This window comes from Acomys russatus, chromosome 1, assembly GCF_903995435.1.
Source record: "Acomys russatus chromosome 1, mAcoRus1.1, whole genome shotgun sequence".
In the NCBI taxonomy this organism is placed as follows: Eukaryota; Metazoa; Chordata; class Mammalia; order Rodentia; family Muridae; genus Acomys; species Acomys russatus.
Window position 1 is genome coordinate 40708832 of NC_067137.1, and position 27567 is coordinate 40736398.

Below are 27567 nucleotides of genomic sequence, written 5' to 3' on the forward strand. Positions count from 1 at the left end.
AAAGGAGGTGATGAAAAACGCTCTGGAAAGCAGACTGAACAGAAAGTGAGACAGTCAACAGAGTGAAGAAAGAAAAAGTTCCCCACAAGTTTCTATCTTGGTTAGTTATGTCAATCTGATATGACCTAGAATTATCTGAGGAGAAATCTTCCATTGAGCAAATGCTGAGACCAGATTGGCATGTGGACTTGTCTTTGCCGGACTGCCTGAACTGTTAATTGATGTGGGAAGAAGCAGTCCATTGCATAGGGCACCACCTCCACGCTGGTTCGCTCAGGCAGCATGAGAAAGCATCAGCCTGCAAATGAGCCACCAAGCAGCATCCCTTCATTGCCTGGCTTCCAGGCTCCTCTACTTTGACTCCTGCCCTACCTCCCTCAGTGACTGGCTGTGACCTGCAAGTGTAATCCAAATGCGCTCCTTCCTACCCAAAGTTACTTTTGGGACTAATGAACTACCACTGCAAGAGAAAGAGATTAGACGAAGTTTTTATGAGGAACGATACAAGCCAGACAATGAGAAGCTGACATCTTTTAAGTACAGAAGAGGAAAATTCTGTAAGTCTTGAGTTTGCTTCTCATAAAAACAGCCTTCCAATTGAAGGTAAAATAAAACTCTCCTGAGTAGAGGAAATATGAAGCGAACTGTAACTATGAGGTCTGCACTATGTAAAAACTCTAATTTTCTTTTTTTTTTTTTCATTTTATTATTTTGTTCATATTACACCTCAATTGTTAGCCCTTCCCCTGTTTCCTCCCATTCTTCCCTCCCTCCCATTTCCCCCCTTCTCCCTTCCTCTATGTCTGTGATTGAGGGAGACCTCCTCCCCCTATATATGCTCTTAGAATATCGAGTCTCTTCTTGGTAACTTGTTAACCTTCCTCTGAGTGCCGCCAGGCCTCCCCATCCAGGGGACATGGTCAGAAAAGGGGCACCAGAGTTTGTGTGAGAGTCAGATCTCACTCTCCACTCAATGGTGGAAAATATCATGTTCATCAGCTAGGTCTTGGTAGGCGTTCGAAGTTTAATGCCTATATTCTCCTTGGCTGGTGCCTTAGTTTGAGGAGGACCCCAGGATCCAGATCTGCCTGTCATAAAGTTCTTCTTATAGGTTTTCAGGACCCTGTGGGTCCTACTGTTTCCTTATTCTTCCATGCTACTCTCTTCTAAAGTCTCAATAGGATGTCCTCTCCTCTGACCCACTTTCTTGGTAAGTAAAGTTTTTCATGGTACGTATCCCTTGGACTAGTGTTTTGATATAAGTGAAAACTCTAGTTTTCTAAAGCTAAGCAGTCAATGATACTAGAAAGAAAAATGGGTTCAAACAGGAAAATAAAGTGCATTCAATATGGTAGGTAAATAGGTAATGATAATCTCATTTTAATTAATTTGAAGAAGAATTCATTTAAAATTGAAAGTCAACGGAGAAATTTTACTGACCATGCATATTTGTACAAGAGAAATAAAATATGTGAGGACAGTAGCATGGGAGGGGACATGGAAAGGAACATGGTATGGGTCTCACACTGTATGAGACATAACATACTACATGGAAATTTATCATGAGTCGAGTAAATCACTTGCCCTTATCACGCAAGCATGAGGGCTTGAATTCAAGCCTGAAAGGGCACATGAAGCCAGATGTGGTGGCATGTATCTGTAATCCCAGCCCTGTCTGTAGAAAGATGAAGCCAGATGTGGTGGCATGCATCTGTAATCCCAGCCCTGTCTGTAGAAAGATGGGAAGCAAAATCAGAGGAATCTCAAAGGCCAGCTAGCCTGGGATGACCAAGAGACCCTGTTTCAAAGTGGAAGCAAAAGATTGACACTTGATATTGGCATGCATGTGTTCACACTCACACACACACACACACACAAACACATATGATACACATGTATGTATATGAACATGAATGTTTTTAGAAGAATAGATAAAGAAAAATAAGCTCAGGAAAGTGCTGCTCTACAGTTTCCAGTGGGGAGCAGATGATACACCCAAGATCCAAGATTCATTCATGTTCGGTCTCAGTCTCAGTCTCTCTCTCTCTCTCTCTCTCTCTCTCTCTCTCTCTCTCTCTCTCTCTCTCTCTCTCTCTCTCTCTGTGTGTGTGTGTGTGTGTGTGTGTGTGTGTGTGTGTGTGTGTGTGTGTGTGACTTTCTGTCTGTCTGTCTCTGTCTCTCTATTATGGTCACATGGAATGATGGGACACAAAGTGCAGAGCAACCATGCAAACCATCTTGCAGTAGCCAGAAAGGCACAGAGTGGATATTATTACCAGTTGCACTGAGGAAAGACTGAGATTATTGGGCCCATTTACAGACAAAATTGGTGGCCTTAAAGCCATTTGGCAGTCCCAGCAACTATGTGAAGGGCAATGGCTGTTAAGTCTAATACTCTCTTAGAGTTAAGGAATCTGCATGGCCAGGTTATCAATTTCTGATCAGCAAATAAACTCATTCATTAAACAAGGTCCCACTTTTGAAAATTTGATAGGAGGCCAGGTGTCTCCAAAGCAGCATATGCTAATATTGAATTGTCAAAGTACTACTTTCTCAGAATTCTACAAAACTTAGAACTCAATGCAACAAGAAAGGGAAGTCAGTTAAAAGACTATTCTAGAAATGAAAGAAAAATCTTTGTGTATACACACACACACACACACACACACACACACACACACACACAGTGTATGGAAGTGCTCCTGACAACATCGTTCAGAGTCAAAACATTGGGGCAACTCCAATGTCACTAATCGGTCAATGAGAAAATATGATGAGATCTATCTGCTTGTGGACTAGAACCTCTTTACAAAAAGGAGTTAGAACACTGATCACATGAATTGACCTTGAATTCGTGACAAAGGTCAGTCTCAAAGGGCACATGCTCTATATCATTGATGTAAGAAGTGTCCAGCACATGCAAGTCCATAGGGATTAGTATTTTCCTAGGACTGGCGCCTGGGAGAAGAAAACCTAATGGGTACATGACTTCTTCCTGGCAATTCTCCAGCTGTACTTCAAACATCAAGTCATTTGTTTAAAGTAATGAAATTCATAGCAAGCAACTTATAACTTAATAAAGCTGAAGCTTTAAAATAAAATAGTGCATTCTGGGAGAGGATGACAGAAAAGTCAGATTGAGATGCCAGAGTGGCTGAGTCCCTGCTGCTAAGGTCCACTACAGTCAGTCACCCTCCTGCCATAGCCAAGCTGGGTAGCTTTGCGTTGACTATGATGTCAGCTCCTTCCTGCAGCCCAGTTCTTGCCCATTTTCTGATCCTTGTTCTCCTAACTGTGACAGACCTGATTTACAGGCAATTAATTTCCTGTCTGGTTAAATCATGTATCACTGGATTACCCTGGATGCCATTGGTGTCAGATACAGGTACTAAGAGGGTTTTCAGGAAATGGGTGCAGAGAAAGAGCAGAAACCAGGAATTTCTATTGTATACTGTTGCTGTTAGGTGATGGATGGTCTAATATCAAGAGAGGACTCTGACGAGCCTGTGCAGAACTAGTCTTATGGTTATAAGAAAAAAAGCCAGCTGAGCCTGAGAAGCCTCTTCTTTGGTTCTAGGGCTGGGGCAATGTGGGAAGACAGCCTCACATTCCTTCTGAGAGCTGTTGTTACAGTCATACCTTCCCTGTGACGATGGACTGACTGCACCTTAAACTGCGAGCCAACATAACCCCATCCTCCCTTGAGGTGCTTGCTATCAGGTAGTTAACTAGTAATCATCCTACATGTAATAGAACCATATGCTGTGATTATCTGCTGTGACACAGATGTCATAGCCATCAGGCAGGAGGAAGGACCTTCATGGCCTTGGTCACATAAAAAGCAGGAGTTCCCAGTCCTCCTAGGTTGCCTAAGCATTGTCAATCATTCCAGTCAGAGCCACTTCTGAACAGAACATGAGGTTAACCCTGTAAATACTTTGGTGAGAGGATGGACTGGGCACCAGAGATTTATAATGGGCAGAGTGGAAGAAACCCAGAGAGGTGTACATACAAGGCTGGACCATCTAGAACCTAGCAAACTACTCCTGGTACGGCTAGCTCACCGCACACTGAATTTATGTCAATGTCAGGTCTCTTCCATGGACGTTAGGGCATCAGGTAGGAGAACCTAAGACCCCAGAGCTAGAGTGTGGATGTGGAAGAAAACACAGCAAATTCACCTCTATAAGACTGTGTTGCTATCCATCCAACAAGGAACTCCTGACTAGATTAAAAAATTCTGAGGAACTTCTCCGAGAGGAGTTTCTCTACAAGGAAGCCTCGATATGTCAATGTCCCCAGCATGTGCTATCAGTGAAGCTGTAGCAGCAGCCAATGTTGATGATGTGTCCAGAGTGATATTCTACAAGTACGGACCAGGGAAGATGTTCAGAGCGCCTTATGGGCAAGCCCTTGGTCACTTCCCAGTGTTTAAGCAATCACACCAAAACATACTGGTACCTTCTGAGGACTTTGCCTACCACCAGCAAAAGACTGTTCCCAGCCTGAAGGCAAGATTCTGCCTGCAGCTCAGCCATGGTGCTTGCTCAAATGTTATTCATGGCTACCTTCACAGTGTACAGTGGAGTGGAGGACTCCTAACATAGACCACACAGCCTGGAAAGTCTATCGTGTTTACTGTCTGATCCTTTACAGAAGACTAGCCAGACCTTGGCATGGATCAAGAGGAGAATATAATTTTATACCAAGCTATGTTTGTGCCATAACTGCCATAATAAAAACTCTAGCTTCAGAGTGTTATCTGGAAGAGTTGAATGTCCTGTTTGGTGAGTTCTGGGCATAAATGAAACCATCTAAAATCTTGGAACAATTTGAAAGCTTTACAGCTTTAATTCTGAAAGCCTATTCTACCTGTAGAAGGATTGAGTGGTATAGACTTTGGGTCTGATTAATTTTGGAGTGCATTGTTTTCATTAACATGAAAGGATCTTTTTTACAATAAAGTTTATAAAATTGCAAATATTTAGGTAGAATTAAACATTTAGAGCAGATACCCCCCCCCAGCAGTAGACAAAAAGACATTTTGCTGTTGGTATCGGTCTTATATCAGCCAGGGGCAGATAGCAGACCTTTGTTCATTCTATCTTGATGCCTGGCTTCATGGCCAAAACTTTCTTATGCCTAGGACTTACAAAAATCAAATACAGCAACACAGCACAGAAGGAAGAAGGCAGAGACCTGCCCTCCAGCACTTGGCACAGACAGGCCATAGATACTTGCTTGCCACCATGCTATGTGGCACAGATGGAGGGTGTCACCTAGGGATCCACCAGACATGTCCCCAGCCTGCAGCAGGAGCCACCACAATGTGTTAAGTATGTGGTGGTCAAATGGGGGAGAAAGAGAAGTAGAGTGGCTTGAGCATTATGAAGAGAGATGGAACTGGAGACTTATGGGTAGAGAGGAGTAGCCTGTTGTGGGGGGTGCCCAGCCCTGCCATGTGGGGTCATGGTGAAGTCCCAGCCTGAGCTACCACTGAGGGCCAGGTCTGAGTCTGTGGCTATACAGCAGCAGGGGTCAGTGTCAATGTCCATAGTGGTCCGTATCACCACTAGAGAACATGGAGATTTCCCTGTCCGGGCAGCCACTGGAGACTATAAGTACAGAACCTGGACATAACTGGTCCTACCTCTCACTGGATGTGTTGCTCCGGAGAGGTGGCTCCATCTCTCACCCGTGGCAACACTTGGGAAAGCAGCCCCTATACATCACCCAGGCAGCACTATGGAGCTGGCCCTAGTGGCAGGTGTGTGGGTGAACTGGCCTTGAAGACGTGAATGTGGGAGAGCTGACCTTGACACTCATCGGCCATGGGGTGGCACAGGCCCCGGGGTGATCCTACCCCTAGAAAGGTTGCCCAGAGAGTCAGGAACTTGGTAGAACTATCCTTGCCCCTCATCAACAGCAACACTCAGGAGAAATGGCTCTCTCCTCACCTGGACAGTACAGCAGAGCTGACCCTGGTGGCAGGGGTACAGGTGATGCAGCCCTAAGGGTGAAAGACAGGAGAGGCGGCCTCACCACCTGTCTGCTGTGAGGTAGCATGGGTTCAGGTGTGATGTCCTTCTACCCTCAACCCTCACCACCTGTGGCAGTTGACAGAAAACTACCCCTGGGATCATGAGAGCTGGCGAGCCGTCCCTGCCCCTCACTGCCTGCAGGACTCAGGAGAGCAGGCCTTGCACTTTGTGTGGGTAGCACAGTAGGGCTGGCTCTGATGGAGGGGTGCAGCCCCAAGGGTGAGAACGCAGGAGAGCTGACTCCACCACTCATCTGGTGTGAGGTGGCATAGATGCAGGGGTGATGCCCTCCCCTCCCTCACCACCTGCAGTAACTGGCAGAGCTGGTCCTGTACCTTTTCTGAGCAGCATAGGACAGCTGGCCCTGGTAAAGCGAGTGCAGGTGAGCCAGGTCCCAAGGGTGTTAGAGCAGGAGAGCTGTCCCAGCCCCCACAGGCTTCAGCACTTGGCAGCATGGGCACCACACCTTAACTGGGTGGCACAATGAAACTAGCTCTGGAGGCATGGGTATAGGAGAGCCACCCCTGAGGGCAGGAGAGCAGGAGAGCTGACCATGCCTCTTGCCTATGGCAGCACTGAGTGCCCTAACCAGGAGCAGTACTGGAGCATTCACTCTGGTGCTGAAGATAAGAGAGCTGACTAGCTCAGCTACTACCTAGGGCCATATCTAGCCCTCTGAATTGGCCCATCTCAAAATCTATATCATCTGCAAATGATTGGGACATGTAAAAGGACCAGCCCTGCTGTTCCATAGCTACAGAATCTCTGTGACTCAGTGCAACAATGGAAAACCAGGAGGAGTCTTGATGAGGATCCAATATTGATGGTGTCACAGAAACCAGAGATACCTAACCACATCTAACCACACCAATGACTCATTGCAATGAATATTCACAAGTGACAATGTGTGGACAGAGGGATATACTGTGGGACACTAGGTTTTGTTGCTGTTTTTGTTGTTGATGTTGTTATGTTTGGGGGGGTAGTTACAAGGGCAATAGGTGGATTAAGTAGACAGGAAGATGAGCAGGACTAGAGTACATGATGTGAAACTCACAATGAGTCAATAAAAAGTTTTAGATAAAAAGATTTAGAGTAGACAATATCATTACAAATAAGTATCTTCACAGTTTCCTCTCCCAAGGCATCAGAAAAGAAACACCGTGTACCTGTCCCCTCTGTGTCTTTCTTTACTTCACTTTTGGAAAGAAAATCAGATCCTTTAGTAACTAACCTCTAAAATCCCCTGCTATATTTTGTATGTGTAACATCTGGAACAGAATGGCCACTTGTGCAAGTATCAGGAAACTTGTATCTCCTCCCCTAGAGGAGTGCAGGGGTGCACTCTGCAGTGGTGGGGATGGGCAGCAAATTAGAGCCTTGATGTATGAAGCTGTAGGTGGGGCAGGACCACAGGGTGGGACCATGGCATGGGGTCATGAGGCAGAGCCACTGGAGCACTTCATCAGTAAAGTGGATCTTGAAGGCTCTGTGATTTTAGTTTCTACGTTTCAATGAACAACAGCAAGCCATGAGCTCCTAATTCAGGACACTTGTAGGAGCAGGCTAATTCTACCCAAGTTTTCCTATTATAAGCAGAACTACATTTCTTCAGTTCAAGCTTCTCTGAATCAGTATATGCTTGTCTGTCTGTCTGTCTGTCTGTCTGTCTTTCCTCCTTTCTTCTTTCCCTTGTTTTTCTGTAGTGCTAGAAATTGAACTATGTCTATCACATGTTCTCTGCCACAGAACTCTATCCCAGGGCTCTTTTTTACTTCTCATGTTGAGATAGGGACTCACTAGGTTGCACAGCCTGGCTTTGAACTCAAGACTCTTCCCTTAAGCTCCCAATTACCCAGAATTAGGTTAGAACCACAGAGTTTCACCTTTCTTTAAAATTATAGTCTATGAATCAGATCATTCCAATCTATAACATCTTGGAGGATTTTTTGGGATGGCAAATGCTCATTATTTTGTGAATTTTTGCTTTTGCATAGGTTATTCAAAAGAAGAAAGATTTTTATCATTCTATTCTAAATGATAAAATAGAATTCATTCTACTTGGACATTACCACATGAATCTGTTCTATACTTAAGGAAAAAAAAAAAAAGATTGATTTCACTTAGTTTCTCCTTCCCAAAGAAAAATAATAAAAGAAAATCTTGGACTTACACATTGGCATTGTCCCCACATATTTAGGGAGCCTAGAAGAAGAAAAAAGGATGAAGTCCTCTTCTTTATGCCTTAAAGACGGGTCTGTGCCCCATCCATACCCTCTTCCTCTTGTTGACACTTGAGCATTCAGGATAGCTTTTCCTCAGCTCTCTTGACCCTTGGTTTTATTTTTCATGCTCTTTAACATGGGTGCCTTTTTCAGCTTGTCAGACAAAATCAGAAATTGGGTCTTGCTGTCACGGTTTCACAGCTGCTCCAGCTGTGCCACTTGCCAGCTCTGCCTGTGACTGACATTAGGCATCTGGCAGGACATGTTGTGCTTCCATGACACGTCTCTCCAGCACTGGTCTCACACATTGCTGTGTGGCCCTCAACCTCCTGCAAGACTTTAATTGGCCCACCAACAGACATCTTGGCAGGAAGAGAATCTGACTAGGGCCTCATCCTCTTCTGTTCTGGAAAAAATGTTACCACAGTGAAGGCATGAAGCAAGCCCAGTGCACGCTTTTATAAATCGAAAACATGCTGAGATCTTACTGTTTGGTTTTTCTAACACCGTGTCTCATCATCTTAGAGTTAGTTCATTACCTGTCAGTGACCAGGTATAACATGTTAAAATGGCAAGACATCAACAGGAGGATGGAACCTTCCAGAAGGGGGATCCTAGTGAGACGAATTGGGGTGGTAGCAGCACAAGCACTGTGGCGTTCTCTAAAGGTCTACATCACCTTTCAATAAGCAATAAAACAGCGCTGCACACTACTTTTTATTTAACAAACCAATGATGCAAGATTACTCGTTTGGGGGACCTGTGACGGTCAAGAGCCACAAACGGGCTAAGATTGGACCATATTTCCAAGCTACCATGCTGGCCTATCACAGGTTCATGACTGTGGATGGAAGATGCAGAAGCCTGAAACAAACAACTGATTCAAGCCATCTAAACCACATGAAGCCAACATGGTCTCCCTTACTGCTAGACACCATAAAGTCTAGGCCCAAGCTTAATCACTAGGCCCCACATGGTGGAAACTAACTCCCACAAGCTGTCCTTTGACCCTCACATGCACCTTTATTATATGCACCCTCGTACACACACACACACACACACACACACATTCATGCAAGCATACACATGCACAGTAACTAAAGTACTAAAATGCTGAGATATGAATGCTTCCATAGCACACTGCTCCTTAATGTCTATTAACTGCATGCTTCAAAGATGGTGGCACTCTTGGCCTACGCCATATTTATCTAAGCTGCAGTCACTTCACCTGCCTTGTTCTCCACTGAAAGGTCCTTCATCTGCTTTTCCTTTAAGTGCCCTCCTTTTTTTTTTTTTTTTTTTTTTTTTTTTTTTTTGCTTACATCTTTAAAGTCAATTTCCCTAACCATTTGATTATATAAACAGAGTTTAAGTTCTCTCTGTGTCTATTGATTTCTCTTCTTCAATCTTCAACCCATTGATCACACCCCGCCAAAAAAATGGAATAAACTAACTGGTATTACCTGCCATGTTCCACAGCCACTGGTGCTTGAAGAAGAATGCGCATGTTCCTTTGTATTCTCCAAATAATGACGGCCTTGAGGGAAGCCTTGGATGGACACGACAATGTGCCCTCGGAAGCATTCCTACCTAACTCCTAGGCTGTGTCTGCGGAGTAGAAGCACACACAACCAGATAGGCAATTAAATGAAATTAATTTTCTGTTTATACAGATAGAGTGTTTCAATTTGCGTGTAGCAAGCTCAGCCTTCCATCCAGCTTCTCCAGGTGCCAATCACACTGCACCATGCCAGGTTCCTTGATCCATTAGCTTGGGGCTCACTGAAAAGTTGACAGACGTTACAGAATGATGAGTATGTGTTCAAAAGGAAAACGGAAATGGAGGGAGGGCACAGGGAGATGAGGAAGGAATGAGTTCTCATAAACTTAAAGCAGCTTCCCCCATCTGGGCACATTTAGGAGCATGAAGGAGAAGAAAAATAAATATTCTAAAATATGATCTCATCAGTCCAGTCAACATTCCAGCATGCATGGGGATGGGTACATGAGTCCCCCAGCCAAGCTGAGCTGGTCGCTGCTGGGGCAGGAAGAGTAAGTTTTCCTTAAGGGTGTGGTCCCTGGTAAATCCATGAATCTCCAGTGGATGTCCCCACACCAAAGCACATATGGACAGCACAAATTGGACTCTGTGGGTCATAAAAATGAGAAAATGTAACGTTTGGAGGGGTGAGAGCATCGGGGCTTGATCTGGGAGGGGTGGGGGTTTAGGACGAATATGGGAAGAATCAGGGCCTAAATTAGGGGATTAATGTGACCCAAATATATGGTATATATGTATGAAATTCCCAGAGAATTAATTTAAAATATATTAAAATGACCCCCTTAAGTTATTTGTATTCAAATACTTTCTTTGATTCTGTCACATCCTCTTCCAAAGAACATTTCTCTGAATAGCGGGTAGATACACAGAGGATGCCCATCAAAGTGGACTGTTAACTATCATATGTCTCACAGTCTAGGGATGGAGGGCTTTCTTTAAAGGAGGTACAGCAGGTAAATTCCCAGAGAAGCCATTTCTGACCTCATTTTTCCATGAATCCCATTACCTTCCACAGAAATCAGAACTGTGTGGACCCACAAGGTCCTTCTTCATAAGACAGTGGTTTCCAGCAAGAACTTCTGGGTTGACTCTGATTTCTCTGCATACTTCCATGGTAGTTCTTGTGAACTTATTGGGATGTGCATGCCTGAGTCCTCTGCAGTACTCAAGACACAACATTTTTATTTCTTCATCTGTCCAAGAAACACTAACTAAATGTCTGGTACATGCCACTGAGTAGAGAATAAAAGATACATAATTTACATTCTAGAAGAAAGTGAGCCAATGAAGAAATAGTATGAAAAATACACACGTAACATTAGCACTGATCACTTCTATTAAACAAATCAGAAAACAGAGAGTGCAGTGCCTGGTGGTAGTAAGACAAGCTAGTCACCTCTTCTATAATGTATTTGTTTATTGTTCATATACAATATATGTAAATGTATTTGTATATGAAAATAAAACATGATATGGCATACAATATCTTCAATGCATTGTATATATTATGATGTCATATAGGAAATATATGAGATGCTTAATGATGTTACCTGGGAGATAGACTACAAATATTACTGTGCCATACATTCTACATGAATTCAGCATGAAGGTACTGTGTTAGTCACTGCTCCTTCCACACACCCAGCGTGGCACCCTTCAGGGAAAGCTCCTACATGCTGCTCTGATAAAGTCACTGGATTGAACCCATTGGAATGCTCCACAGAGAGACGATGTCTGTCCTAGTCTGCTTTTCTGTTGCTATGACAGACACCATGACCAAAAGCAACTTCAGGAAGAAAGGATTTATTTGGCTTACACTTCAAGTTACCAGTCCATCATTGAGGAACTTGGAGCTAGAACTCAAGATAGGGGCTTGAAGCAGAGACTGTGGAGGAACCACCACTTACTGGCTTGCTCTCTGGCTCAGTCTTATATAACCCAGGACCACCTGCTAAAGGATTAGCTCTACAGACAGTGAGCTGCAAACTCCTGTATTAACTAGCAGCCAAGAAAATGTTCCTAGGACATGCCCACAGGCCAATATGGCAGAGACAATTCTTCAACTGAGGTTCCCTCTGCTCAGGCAGGTCAAGTTGACAACCAAGATTAGTCATCATGACATTCCACACAGTAAGAGAAAATACGACCAAGCTCTCCTCTCTAGCATTCCCAAATGGAGAAAGAACACACACACACTCACACACACACACACACACACACACAGGCACGCACGCACATCCCAGTGTACAGACTACACAGTTATTTGGGGCACATGACCCCACCAAATGATTTGCCCTGCCTAACAAATTCTCAGAATCTTAAGGCTGTAAGGAGCCAAGAACATCAGCCCTTCATGACCAAGTCTCCAGAGCAGTGGTTCTCAACACCTTTAATATAGTTCCTCATGTTGTGATGACCACAACTATAAAATTATTTTCATTGTTACTTCATAACTGCACTTTTGCTACTGTTGTGAACATAACATAAATCTCTCTGTTTTCCATAGGTCTTGGGCAAAGACTGTGAAAGGATCCGTTGACATCTAAGGAGTCTCGACCCACAGGTTTAGAAGCACTGCTCCAGCTGTTACTGAGCATGAGCTGACATTGTAATGACAAATTCTCAGCTACACTTTCTTAATTTGAACAATTCTAGTCCACCAAGCAATCAGCTCAAGACAGCTTTCTGTGAGGGCAGCCTGAATGGTGTGTGTGTGTGTGTGTGTGTGTGTGTGTGTGTGTGTGCGTGTGTGTGTGTGTGTGTGTGTGTGTGTGTGTGTGTGTGTGTGTTTATTGTTGTTGTTTCTTCTTTTCCCAGACAGGATTTCTCTGTTTAGCCCTGGATCTCCCGAAACTTGCTCTGGAGACCAGGCTGGTCCCTAACTCAAAGATCCACCTGCTTCTACCTCCTGAGTGCTGGGATCAAAGGTGTGTGCCACCACACCCAGCTCTGAATGTTTTTAGCATAATGTGTGATGACTGATGTGGAGCCATAAGGAGACTCTGAGGGGGTTGTAGACTCCCTGATTTTCCAGGAGGTGATTGCCTTTACTGTTGCTGGGGTTCAAACAGCAAGATGGATTTAGGTCACATTCAGTCAATATGATTTCCCTGCTGTTGGCTCAGTCCTTGCCACTGGGAGTTAGCATATATACTTCTCAGCAAGGGCTGTCCCTGTCATCTGAATGTACAAATAGAATATTCAAGCCTGTGCTTTGTCCTGGTGATACACATCTGCCCCAGTTACTCTTTTAACATATCTCACTACATCTTCCCAGACTATAACCTGTCCTAGATGCTGCGGAAAACACTGGAATTCAGCAACTTTGCTCTTACACTTTTGAAGATGAGGGAAGCAACATTTTCAAATGACCCATGGACACACAGCTTGCCTTTGGCCTGACTCTGTGCCTAACGCTGGCCAAGAACTCTCAGGAGTGACACTAGATCCTTGGGTGCAAATGAAGGCCAGAAGCCCTTCCAGAGTTCATGTATTTGTCTATGTATGAACATATTTGTGGGGGGAGGGGGTGCACATGTGCACGTGCATGGTATGTGTATGTGTGCATGTGTTTGTGCATGTGTGTGTGTGCCTGCATATGTGTGTCTCTGTGTGCATGTGTTTGTGTGTGTGTAAGCAGACATCAACATTAATATCTTCCTGAATGATTCTCCACCTTATTACTGACAGTCTCTTGCTGAGCCTGGGGCTCACTGCTTAGGTAGATTATCTGGCTAGTGAACCCCAGAGGTTCTCTGTCTCTGCTCTCCAAGGCTGGAATGACCTGTAGGTGATGCCTCACCCTGCTTTGTGTGGGCCTTGAGAGACTGAACTCAAGCTCTTATGCTTGTACAATAAGCTCTGTACCAACTGCCCCATTTCCTCAGCCACTTGGAGTTGTCTTTGTTGTGACATAATTTAGAAAACTAATAATGTTCTCCAGAAAAATCCCATACATGCCTTATGTTCGGTTGCTACATTCTCCCTGGGTCTGGTCCCCTTTCCTAAAACACTTTTGGCCTATACCCCAGCTGTGTTAGTGTTTCCTCTGCCAGGGCCCATATGACCATCCCTTCGCTCCGGAAAGCCTTCCTCTACCCTCCCAAGACACCAAGGACTCACTGAGCGTTTGCAGATGCCTGCTTTTAAAGCTTGTATCACTGGCCCAACTGTGATATTATCTTTCCCTTTTTCATTCCGCCTTACCTGCCATACCATGAGCTCCTTGAAAATTGAGATTGTATCATATTTGCCTGAGTGTCTTTATTGCCTAGAAGGCATATAGTAAGCTCCATAACAAATGATTCTGATGAAATGGATGAAGCTAACATCTGTTCACCTGTCTATGAAGATATTTAATCTAGGAGCCAAATAAGATTAAATCATGAGTGATACTTAAAATAGCAAGAGGAAGAGAAATTCTGTGTGGTGATGCAATGTCCCTTGTCAGTTTGGCTTAGATGAGCTGGGAGATTTGTCCTGATGAGGCTCTATGATGCTGTGATTGCCATCATGGTACACAGTGGGAAGTCTTGTTCTGCAATGTCACGAGACTGGTTTCTCATCATGTCAATACAATGCCTTCACCTGATTGTTTTTCTGAGGCAGTCTGAGCATTTTATAAATAATTATCAGATCCTTTATGCCCCAGTGGCATTTTGAAATGAGGTAGTGTCTACACACTTCTGAAATTACATACTGCATCTTGTGATCTTTAATAGAAAATATTACATGCGCAAAATCATATCATGTATTATTCTGAATTGTTATTCAGAATATCAGTTGAACAAGCATCCTGCCTTTGGAATGTGCAGCACAAAGCTGAGAAAGTGAGATTTTAGTGGCAGTTTCAGCATATGATTGACACCCCAGTCACAAATCCCATCTTCCCTTAGGAACACAGTGGCACCCCACCAACTTCTAACTTAAACTCCCCTACCTACTGTTCTTCTGTATGCCCCCCACCCACACATAGCGTTTAATTCTGTATTCTCAACTGTTTATGCTATTTGGATTTTTCTGATTTACCCTTTTAACTCAAAGTGGAGAAGGGTGTGTGTGTGTGTGTGTGTGTGTGTGTGTGTGTGTGTGTGTATGTGTTCACAGTGTACAAGTACGTAAGTACATATTTACAGAGACCTGAGATCAACCTCCAATATCTTTTTTTCAGGTATCAGCCTCCCCCACCACCCATAAGTTTTTGTTTCATATCTTTTGCTTATGTGTGTATGCAGGTTCAAGTGTATGGAAGCATGATCAAATGTGTGCACACGAGTGTGGACAGCAGAGGTTGCTGAGGAGGAGTCTCTCACTGAACCTGAGACTTGTCAGTTCCATCAGTCTGGCTAGCCAGTTTGCTTTGAGAGGGTCCATGTTATCCTTCTCCCCAGTGTAGTTTGCTACATTCACCTGGTAGGGTTTTTGAGATTCACTTTTTCTTAGTTTTTAGTTGAGTTCATCTGTACATGGGGTAGGATATGTGCATATAAGTGAAAGTTTCAGAGGAGGCCAGAAGAGGGTATTGGCTCCCCTGGAGTTGGTGTTACAGGTAGTTGTGAGCCTCTTAATATGGAGGATGGCTGGGAATGGAATACTTAACACTTGATTCATCTCTCTAACCCCACACCTGGTTTTTCATGTGGGTGTTGAATATCAATAGAGCAAGGACTGTATCCATTGAGCTATCTTCCTATTCCAACTATCTTGTCTTTTGAGCCAAGGTTTCTCCCTGGCTTAGTACTCACTGAGCATACTGGCTCACCAATAATGCCTAGGGTCCTGCAACCCACCAGAACTGAGTGTGTGTATGTGAGTTCTGGAGACTGAATTCATGTCCTCAGTTGACTTGTTAGTGGAGGGTCACTCTTTTTTCTGATGTATAGCGTTCCTATTTGGTGAGTATATCCCACTGGGTTGATGATGCATGACCTTCAGTGTTCTTGCTCGAGTTTCCTTGGTTCACAGGCAAGAGTTTCCACATAAAGTAATCACTACATCTGCCCTCATGAGGCAGGTCCAAACAGCCTCCTGGTATGGCTGTATCAAGATGTACCCACAGCAAGTGAGAGTTCACCTTCCTCCCAAAGCCTCTCTGTGTGCATAGCATCAGTGCAGATGAGCATGGGCATCCTACTATGTGCCTGGAACAGCCACTTGTGCACCCAGAACTTGGCTCATCAGCATCTTTCTTTCACTACCTTCATAGGAGAGGGATAGGAACCAACAGGAGGCAGTCAGGAACCCACACAGAGCTCTGCTTCCAACAAACAACCTCACCTTAGCCAAGTCCTCCATTCTTCCAAAGAGAAGAAACTGTAAGGGGCATTAATGTTCGACTTTGCAAGCTGACTGTGAGCAGCAAGTGGGATGCTGTGCAGGAAAGCGCACAAAGCGCAGCAAGGGCTCAAAGATGGCAGTTTTCACTTCTGGTTGACACAGAGTGTTTGGTCCTTCCATGTTCATCCATCTCCCTGCCCCAGGACCTGTGCTATGAAGGATGGAGAAGATGCCCGGACCGTGACCACGAACACAGGAGATTTCCGCATTTTCAAGCTTTGCCTGTGAAACCATAAACTGTGGCTTCCAGAGAAAGCCTTCCTTGGCAGAGGGCTGTTAGGTCAACTGCCAGGTTCCCCTGGCTTTCAGGAAGCAAATCAGAGCCAAATGGCAATCAGAAAACAGCAGGAACTCAAACTGAGGAGGTGAGGCTGGGTGGCACGCCTTTTCTCACCCAGATCCCAGAAAGGTCCACATCTACTCCAAACCAAAAAAGATGAAGCTCTTGCTAGGGTAAAGGAAGGCACTGTGGGAAGTCTGGACAGGAGCTTTCCTGGATTTTAGAATGTCAGGCCAAAGGAAGGTGAAGTGGGATGGAAGGTCACAGAGTAGCAGCAGAGCACACACAGGACATCAAATTTTTCAGGGCCAGCTGTCAAATCTGACTTCCCTCAAAGTGGGCAGTCATTTTTAGCAGGACTTGTGAATGAGAAGGACTGGGCCAAAGTCAGGTAGGAAATACCAAGTGCCTTTCTGGGGATACAGACACCAGTGCTCATCGAAGGCACTTAGAGGCGAACAGAGGGACTCAGTGATATGCAAGCAAGGAGAAACAGCAGTGCATCATTCACACCCATGCAAACTGTAAGGATTCTAAATAATGCAGGAGAAAGGCAATGATCTAGTGACCTCTCTAAGAATGAACAGGAAGAAGTCAAGTGTACAGAAAATTCCAGGAAGTATCCACTAGACAGCAGGCATGGTAGAGGAAATGAAAACAGTGTGGGTGGAGAACAGACAAGAGAGGGTCACAGTGTTCCAAGAGACAGCTGAGGCCAGAGCACATTGCCTGAAAGGCAGGTCAAGACATCTTGGCCTGTACTCCAGGAGTGAAGGGCAACCACTAGTGATTGGTAGTAGAGACACCTCCTCGTGTGGCCTTTGTGTGTAGGGTGTAGAAAACAAATCAGAGGCTGTGATTCTTTTGATGTGCACAGCACTGAAAGAGAGGTGATTTTGTTTCCTGTTTAACATTATTCTATAATCACCAGAGCCATAAATACAATCATTTGCACGTTTTAAAATGGCAACATATGAGTCAAATGCAAAAATTCTATTTCAAGCAATAAAGGAGAGCACTTCAGTTGTACTATTAGTAACACTGGATATGACCAATACATATCTCATGTTCTGCATCACCATTCATAACCCGTGCATTGAACCTCTTCAATGCCAGGCTCCTGCAGGCAGACTCAGAACCCAGTCATCAACTCAGATAGACAAGACTTTATGGGTCTCAGCAGGCTTCTCTTTCACATCTTCCTAAACCAGTTGGGACAAATGCTACCACTCCAGCTGAGTAGAAAGTCTGCTGGGATCAGTGAGAAAAGAGGGATTGGACTTGAGGCTAGAGAGTGAAAAGCAGAGGAGATAGTATTACATTGGATCCCTGGGCCCATGGTCATTAAATCCTTAGGCAAACTGAAACATCAAATTGAATGAGGGTGAAAATCTCCAAATTTGATTTCACATTTTAGGCCAATTCACATCTTACCAACTATATAATGTCTGCAGTTCCAATGAATGTAACTGTCTTTTCTCTGGCTTTAAAACAAACATTAAAAAATTACTGTTTCTAATGCGTAAAGATGATAAAGCGAACACACAAACATCAACCTTGTTCTGCCTGTGATGGCAAATATTGATGTCAGCTTGACAGAGCCTGGAATTGTCTAGGACACAAGCCTTATCTGTGGAGGAAATTCTAGATTGAATTCATTGAGTTGGGAAGCCCCACCCCAAGTGAGGGCAGCACCACTCTATGGACTGAGGTCCTGAATTGGATGAAAGGAAGGATATTAGCTGGGTACTAGTATTCCTCTCACTCTGCCTCCTTTGGTGGATGTCATGCGACTCCAGCATTCTCACACTCACTCCTGTTGCCATGGCTCCTTGGGCAAGGTGGGTATACTCACCCTCAAACTGAGACAAAAGAAAACACTCTTCATCAGGCTGATTTGGTGGACATTTGGTGATGAGGAGAAAAGTGTCTATGATACCATTCTTCCTAAAAAATTACATTGGAAAGGGTATTTATCTTAGTGTGTGTGGTGTATATGTTTGCGTGTGAGAGTGCATCTGCATGCATGTGGAGGCTAGAGGTCAAAATCAGGTAGCTTTCCTAATCATATCTTGACCCTATTTTTGAGATAGAATCTTTCTGAACCTGGAGCCCAAACTAGTTAGTTGGTGAGATTGGTTAACAAGTAAGTCAGTATCTAGCTCTCAGCAGTGGAATTACAAACACCTTCAAGAAAGACATATGTCCCAATGCAATACATCATGCAGAAAAAAACAAATGACAGAAAGAGGAACATGAGAAAGGATAAGCCAGATTAGGAAAACTCAAACAACCCAAACAAAGCAGGTACTATACACATGAAGAACATGAGGGAAGGGAAACAGGGCCCGGGGTCAGGTCAAGCATGTGTAGTGTTTGGCTAGCATAAATGACAGTGTCTCATACTGACTTAGTCACTATAATATTTACTGGAACTGAGGAAAGAAATATAGAATAGAATGCTTTTCAGGTTGCTCTGTGAGCATGCCTACAACAGGTTTCCTTAATTGCTCACCTATGTAGGAAGATCCGGCACACTGCAAGTGGCACCGTTCCCTAGGCAAAAGTCCTGAACTAAATCAGCACAGGAAAGCTACATGTGAGTGGACAGACAGATATGCACTTCTCTCTGCTCTTGGCCCCCAGAAAATGCTTGAGTTCTGGCCTTGAGTTTCCTGAAATGATGGACTGTAACCTGGAATTGTAAGTCAGGAAAATCTGTTCCTTCCCTAAGTTGCTTTTGCTGGGTGCTTCATCAGAGCAGCAGAAATGAAACCGAACAATTGAGGTGGAGGATGGGGGTTGGGGGAGAAAGCATTAAGCACACAACTGAAAAAAGCCAAAGCCAAAAAAAAAAAAAAAAAGTTGAAAATGGTTGCCTCTGATAATGGGAATAAGGGAAAATAAGACGCAGAAGCTTATAGTAATTCTTAACAAAACCAGCTTTAATTATAAAAGCTAAGAGAAAGCATCAAAGATCCTGCATCCCTAGACTGAAAGTGCCTGGCAATGAAACAGTATTCAGGCCAGGAGTGTCCAGCTGTGGATGCTGGATGAGTGGCCTTTATCTGTCCATGGTCCCGGGGCTTGGTTCTGCTACACATTCTTGCAGCACAGTTGGGCTTCTGCTGTTTTGTCCCAGGGTAGAGTTCATTAGAATGAGCAGCTGGACCTGGCCTCAGACAGAGCCCGCTGTATTCAGCTTCTTCTTCTTCTTTCTTTTTCTTTTTTCTTTTCCTTTTTTCTTTTTAATGGTTAACACAAGGACATGAGGTCATGGTTTCCACCTTTGGATTGGTCCATCCAGCTGCATAAGGCCTCAGAAATTTCCTGTAATCCCAAACAGCTGCCTGTGAGTCCTTTCTTAATCTCTTCTGTAGCAAGGAGACCATTTTAGCATGTGCTCCCTCCTAGGCACTGAGAAATTGAAGAGAAGAAGCTATTTGGTTTCTGAAACAAGGGGAGTTTGGGTAATGATTCTGTCTCCATAATGAAAGTAGGGTGGGGAGGTGTCTCAGTTGGTGAGACTTGTCATGCAACCATCAGAACTGTGTTTAGAACACCAACACCTACACAAAAGACAAGTGTGCTAACACAAAGCTGTAATCTCAGCTCAGAAGAGGCAGCCTCAGAAAGATCCCCTGGGCTTACTGACCAGGGTATCTGCCAAAATATATAAGTCCCAGGCTCAGTGAGAGACCAAGTCTCAAAGACTAAGAAGGAGAGTGAGTGAAGAAGACATTGGATATCGCCATCTGGCCTCCACACACATATACACACATGTGCACACTAACAGGAGCGCATACACACACCACACACTAATCAAAAGAAAAAAGAAAGAATGGAGTTGGGAATCTGGAAATAGCTATCACATATTCCTTTCACTTGATTCTCAGATTCTCACTTAGAAGGCATGGGTCCTGTATACTTTCATCTCCTTTGAGGGAGAAGAGAATTTACTGTTAATGTTTCTAAGACCCAAGGCTTTGAGCTTATGCTTTCTGATGTCAGGACACAAGATTTTTAAATGATATACATAGCCTTAGAGTGTGACTTATCTGCTCTCGTGGCTCAACCGAGCACGAAACAGCTCGGTTGGGCAATAAGGACACATTTAGCATAGGTGAGTGACCATTACCCCGGCCATGCCTACTCGAGGGGTGCTTCAGTTCTTCCCAGGGCTGGACCCAGGGTCCTTCCTACTACATCTCACCACTCCTTCAGTCTCCCCAAACAAGGTGACTCTTGCCATGTCTCCCAGGAGAACACATCCTATAGGGAAATCTGTGCTCCGGCCCTCTGGATAACTGGTAAGATTGGATGATTACCAGGGACGTCTGAAAAGCTGTAAGATAAGATCCACTGGGCTGGCACCTCCTGATCCGGGCACCCACAGGACTTACTTTATTCAGAGCTGAATACAGCTGTGCATGTCTTTTCCTGTGTGGCTCCATGACCTATAATGAAAGATAGACAGTGATTGCCATACAGTGTGATGGGCATTGTGCTAGCAACACAGAAAGGGCCTCACAGGCATATAAACAGCAATGAGGGAATTAAGGAGAATGCCATATTCTATGTACTTGCTGTCCATAATTGCTATTTCTGCATTCATTTTTGACAACGGGTACAATGAGAGCACTTAAATATGCCTTCACAGCACTTACATCAAATGGCACTCACAAATTTATTTGTATTTCTTTATTGAATGCTTTTCTTCTATATTAACTAGAAAACTATACAAGAGCAAGAATAGCACCTGGGTTAAAATCCTAAGTAATGCCAAGGCCTGCACAGTGCCTGACCCAGTCATGATGATATTGCTGAATGTAAGAATGTGAAAAGTGACTTTTGAACTGGTTCTTTCTAGTGGAAACGCACCTTTTCCAGCCTCGGAATTTCAAATCTAATTACTGGGACTAGGAATTAAACATTCAATCATGCAGAATTACTTTGTTAGGAGACAATCATAATGTGGTGATTAATGAAGGCTACCAACTTTGCATGCTTCAAAGCTTAATTTTCAATCAATTAAAAGTCTAATTTGTTTTCTGAATGGTGGAGATCACTGTGTACATAGTCAGTGGTGTATCAATTGACATCATGTTTCTATCTATGACTGTGGTCTTCCCAGGCTGACAGAGAATTACTACATGTTTTGGAGACCAAGGGGACATCCAGAAATTCACCTCACCTCTATTGCCCTCTTCCTAAGTCAATCTATTTATTTATTTAATTCTGGTCACTCTTTAGAAGGTAGAGATTGTTCCCCAGACAGTGGAGACCAGCTGTTTCAGAACTCTAAAAGTCTCTTGTCTCCTATTTACCACAGATAATCAGCTCATACCAAGATGGCCTCAATTTGGTACCTCAGTGCACAATAGAAAGAAGCAATGTCTTGGGGGCCCCTACTGCACCTATCAGACCCCAACTAGTATTTCAGAGTAAAATCAAAGTTGCTGGGTATGGAAAATCACTGTTTACCCACAGTGGCTCTGGTAAATCCTCTGGCCCTTCATCCGCATTCCCTACCCCCATACCACCCTCATTTCACCTTTGCATCCTACTTGACTTAGTTTAAGCGTTCCACTGCTGTGAAGAGACATCATGATCATAGCGACTCTTTTTTTTTTTAATTAATTTATTCTTGTTACATCTCAATGTTTATCCCATCCCTTGTATCCTCCCATTCTTCCCTCCCTCCCATTTCCCCCTTATTCCCCTCCCCTATGACTGTTCCTGAGGGGGATTACCTCCCCCTGTATATGTTCATAGGGTATCAAGTCTCTATCCAGATCTAGCCAATGGTCAGAACATTCTCCACAGTTGAGTGGAGAGTGGGATATGACTTTCTCACATACTCTGGTGCCTCACATTTGACCATGTCCCCTGGAGGGGGAGACCTGGTGACACTCAGAGGAAGGACAGCAGGTTGCCAAGAAGAGACTTGATACCCTATGAGCATAGCAACTCTTATAAAGGGTGCTGAGGTGTTATCGGAGAGTTCTACATCTGGATCAGCAGGCAGTAGGAAGAAAGAATGAGCTAACTGGACCTGGCTTGGGCTTCTGAAACCTTAATGACACATTTCCTCCAACAAGGCCACACCTACACCAACAAGGTCATGCTTCTTAACCCTTTTAAATAATGCTACTCCCCTCTGAGCCTATGGGGGCCAGTTTCATTCAAACAACCACACTAAGCCTACACATGCCTCTGAAGCCATACTGTACTGATAGCAAAGTGGGGATGGAGATGATGGGGCCTGCTCAGTAGCACAACCAAGAACCAAAATGGCCCAGGGGTGTTCCCCTGACCCAGGGCAAGTCTGATACTACCCTTCACTGGGAAACTCTGAGAATAAACCACAGACTAGCCAGAGGGGAAGATGCTAAAAAGCATCAGCGCTGCTGGGCCTGTGCTGTGAGATGGCACTCACTCTGATGTTTTACCCACTTGCAGTTTTTTTACAGGTGCTGCCTATAGTTTTCTTGCCATTACGATCAAATATGTGACATGGAGGAACTTAAAGGACGAAAGAGTCACTTGGTCTCATTGTTTGAGGGTGATATCTGTCATGGCAGAGAAGGTGTGGCATCAGGCCCACATGGTGACTGGCCACTTTATGTTTGTACACAGGGAGCAAAGAGATGAATACCGACACAGGAATGTCTTCCTCAGTTTCCTTTCTTTATTCAGTGAGAGGGCCCAGCAATGGATGGTGCCACTCTCATTCAGTCTTCTCTCAGTTAAACTTCTCGGAGATTCAAAACACACACACACACACACACACACACACACACACACACACACACACACACACAGACACAGACACACACACACACAAATGTCCCTTCCCTTCTATCCTTTCCCTGACTCTTCCACAAGTCTCCTTGTGCTCCACCCAATATTTGACTGGGAATCTCAGCATCCAATGGTGGGAGCCTCTCAGGGGACAGCTATGATAGGCTCCTGTCTGCAAACATAGCAGAGCACTCAGCCCTGATTTGACAATGTGCTTCGGTGGATTGGGTGGGGCCTCCCCTTTTCTGAGGAGTAGGGGAGGAGGAATAGGGGGAAAAGGGAGGGAGGGTAGGATGGAGAGGAAGGAGGGGGCTACAATTGCTATGTAAAGTGAATAAACAAACAAATAAATAAGATGTCAGAGTGAGTAGTCAAAGTCACATAAGCGTCTTCTCCAAGCTAAATTCATATTCTTGATGGTCTAGAAGATATGGCCATAACTATACTGCTTTTCTTTTTTTTAAATTTTTTTATTATTAATTTATTCTTGTTACATCTCAATGGTTATCCCATTCCTTGTGTCCTCCCATTCTTCCCTCCCTCCCCTTTTCCCCTTATTCCCCTCCCCTATGACTGTTCCTGAGGGGGATTACCTCCCCTGTATATGCTTATAGGGTATCAAGTCTCTTCTCGGTAAGAGATGCCTATAAACATACAAGAGGCCTACAGAACACCAAATAGAATTGACCAGAAAAGAAAAACTGCCCGTCACATAATAATCAAAACATAAAACATACAGAAAAAAGAAAAAATATTAAAAGCTGCAAGGGAAAGGGGCCAAATAACATTTAATGGCAAACCCAGCAGAATTACACCCGACTTCTCAGCAGAGACCATAAAAGCCAGAAGGGCCTGGACAGAGATCCTGCAAACCGTAAGAGACCACAGATGCCAGGCCAGACTACTTTACCCAGCAAAACTATCAATAACCATTGATGGAGAAAACAAAATATTCCATGACAAAAACAAATTCAAACAGTACCTATCCACAAATCCAGCTTTACAGAAGGTTCTAGATGGAAAACTCCATCCCAAAGGGTCAAGCTACAACCAAAACTACTCAGGAAATAGATAACTGCTTTTCATTTAATGATATTGATCCAACAGTTATTTATAGTCTAACAATTGCCTGATGCTCTCTCAGCCACTTGTGCCCCTTCTTTCCACACCTTTAAGAATGTTTTCTTCAAGGCTGCCAAATACAAATAGCTAAACACTATGAATGCAATATATATATGAATGTTATATATGTGTGTGTGTGTATACATATATATATATATATTTCCTGGTTCTTCTTGCTGCAGGTAGTTTATTATATGTATGTCTAATAATGTAAATGTACATTTAAAAACATTTAATAAAAATTGTAACAAAAATAAAGAATGCTTGCCTCAGTTTTGTGAATAGCATTGTTGGATTTGTCTTGCTTCATTCTGAGCTAGGAGTTGGAAGACTATTGAACTATTGTTTGACTTTCTAAACAAATCTCCCTATCATCACTTTGAAACTATTATGTAATTTTTTTTCTCATCAGTTGTCATTTCTCTGATGGTAACCTGTCTCCTCTGACTCCCATTTATTTGTCTGTGAATCCACTTCTGGTTTTACTTGTCTTATTGGGACTGTTAATAAACTTTCTAGTGTGAGGAGCCTTTGTTCCCGTAGGGAAACTTCTAAGCCTTTATGTCCATGGCCCCTCTAATCTCTATGCTTCTTTAACTAGTTATATTCAAGACTGCTGTTTCCCATCCAGCCGCCGTATGCTCATACCTCCTTCTCTATGCCTCCATCTGTTCCTTTCTCTTGCTTTCCTTCACTCTGCCTTCCAGCTCACTACATCTCTCCCCAGCTGTGTTCAGTCTAATGCTTATTTCACCCTTTCAGTGTTTGCATTTCAAAACTCTCTTTTGTTTTAAAAAATATTCTGCCTCATTGTTTTCTGATCCCTTCTATAACATCTTCGTCCTTTGATGAAATGTGTCCCTTCCTTTAGCTCTTAAACCATTTAACATACCTCAGGATATTTTAGATTATTAAAAGAGTTATGTTAGTGCTACTTGTAGTTAATCAGGTGAAAAATAAATGACTTTAAAGAACTTTGGGATCCTGAGGTTGTTCTTAGTGGGAGTTGTCTTCAACTGGGTCCTGCACTGGATCATGATCCTTTCATTCCCTGGTTCTTCTCTTGAATCACTCACTATAAGCTCCATTTTTCCTGTCAAAATTAAACCTCTAACCAAACAGAACCCCAGGCTCTGCCCTTCCTTCACCTCAGCTGGATTTTCCTAATAAAGTTAACCCAATCTCTTTTATTGAATAGGCACTTGCTTTGGTTGCCTTGGGGAACACACTACATTTCTGATAATTCTTTGCAAATTTTAAATTATTTCTTTTGATTGTCACTATGTGGAAGGTGACAGAGAAGGATGTAAGACTACAACAGTTGGGCTGAGAAGGTGGCTCAGTGGTTAGAGTACTTGTCCCACAAGCGAGAGGACCAGAGTTGGATCCCCAGCATCCATATAAATACCAGGTGTATGTATCTTTTGTGATTCAAGCTTGAGACAGAGAATACATAATACAAGCTGGTTTTAAGACTAGCCATATGGGGAAACTTTGAGTTTGACTGAGAGACTCTGTCCCCTGAAGCCTTAGGCTTACACACACACACACACACACACACACACACACACAGAGAGAGAGAGAGAGAGAGAGAGAGAGAGAGAGAGAGAGAGAGAGAGAGAGAGAGAGAGAGAGAGAGAGAGAGAGAGAGAGGGAGATACCAGCAACATGCACCAGCTTACATGTGCACACATGTGCATGTATACACATACACCCCACACTCATATGCCCTGGTTTAGATGGTTAAAAACAGAAGGAAATAGACTTAAACATGTTACCTGTGGGCAAAAGCAGCCAGAAACATACACTTGGGTTTGCAGAACTTAAGATGTACTCTGGGCAGAGTTATAGTCCTTACCACTTGTTTAATTTGGCTCCACGGTGATAATTTTGTCCCATTTCCATCCCCTAAGTGCAACACATGTACACATTCTCACCTGTCATGTCTGTCACATCGTATGTTAGTTGGTAGCATCTGAAGAGAGCACAGATGTGCTAATGCTCCAGGGAGGTAAACTCACAGGGAGACGTGATGTACAAATTCAGCCAGTGTCTCGTTATCCACATGATCCTTTGGGGGATGCTTGCAGAGTGAGCTGCAGAAGAGATGACAGAGCCAGTATAAGTGATTCCACACAGAAGGATCCGAGACAGGAGCTGATGTTGGCTTGCCCTGGGTGTTTCTTGACTCTACAGCCAGTACTGCCAGTCCTTAGAATATTGACCGAGTCAGCTTTCCTCAGAGCCCGGAATTTCAGGAAATGCTAGCCCTAATGGTCCCCAGTGACCTGCTGATACTGGCAGTGTGAGTTTGCTGCCAGACAGAGGGGGGTTGTACAAACATTCAGGAGCCTGGTTTGACTTTCTAAGGAGCATCTGACTTGTGCTTGGAAATTTCAGCAGCCAGCCTATGTACAGGATTTCAGAAGTGTGTGTGTGTGTGTGTGTGTGTGTGTGTGTGTGTGTGTGTGTCTTTTCCTGTGTTCACATATGTGTGAAAGACATTAAATACATTCCTCTGTCCTTGTCTACCTTATTATCTGAAGCAAAGTCTTACCTAGGCAAAACCTAGCTGGCCTGGCAGCCACGGGGAAGCTTGTGTCTCCATCCCCTGGTGCTGAGATTATGGGCACATACCATCATGGCCAGCTTTGATGTAGGCATTGCAGTCTGGTCCATCGTGGCGTTGCTTGTACAGCAACACTTCACTGTTTGAGTCACCTCCCTCATGTGTTTGGTTTTTCATTATCTTCCAAACTATGAGCATTCCCACTGGAAAACAATTTTTGGAAAATAACTCTGGGTTGTTTCTTCACTTTTCCCTAGTAGTTTATCTTATACCTTATGCTTAAAATTTTTTTTAGCTCTGGCCCAGGTGTGGTGGTGCACACCTATAATCCCAGCACTCAGGAAAACAGAAACTGGTGGATCTCTGTGAGTTCGAGGCCAGCCTGGACTACAAAGCAAGTCCATGACAGCCAAGGCTACACAGAGAAACTCCATCTTGAAAAAAAAATCTAGCTCTGCATCCAGAACTATTTGTTGTCCAAAAGTTGCAAAACTAAATATTACAGAAACCTGTGAACCTGCAATACGATCAGTAAGCATAGCACTACAGTCAAATAAAACCCCAATATGATTGCTGCTTGTTTTTATTATATATGCATGGCTATAACATATGTGAATGTTTACAGTTTT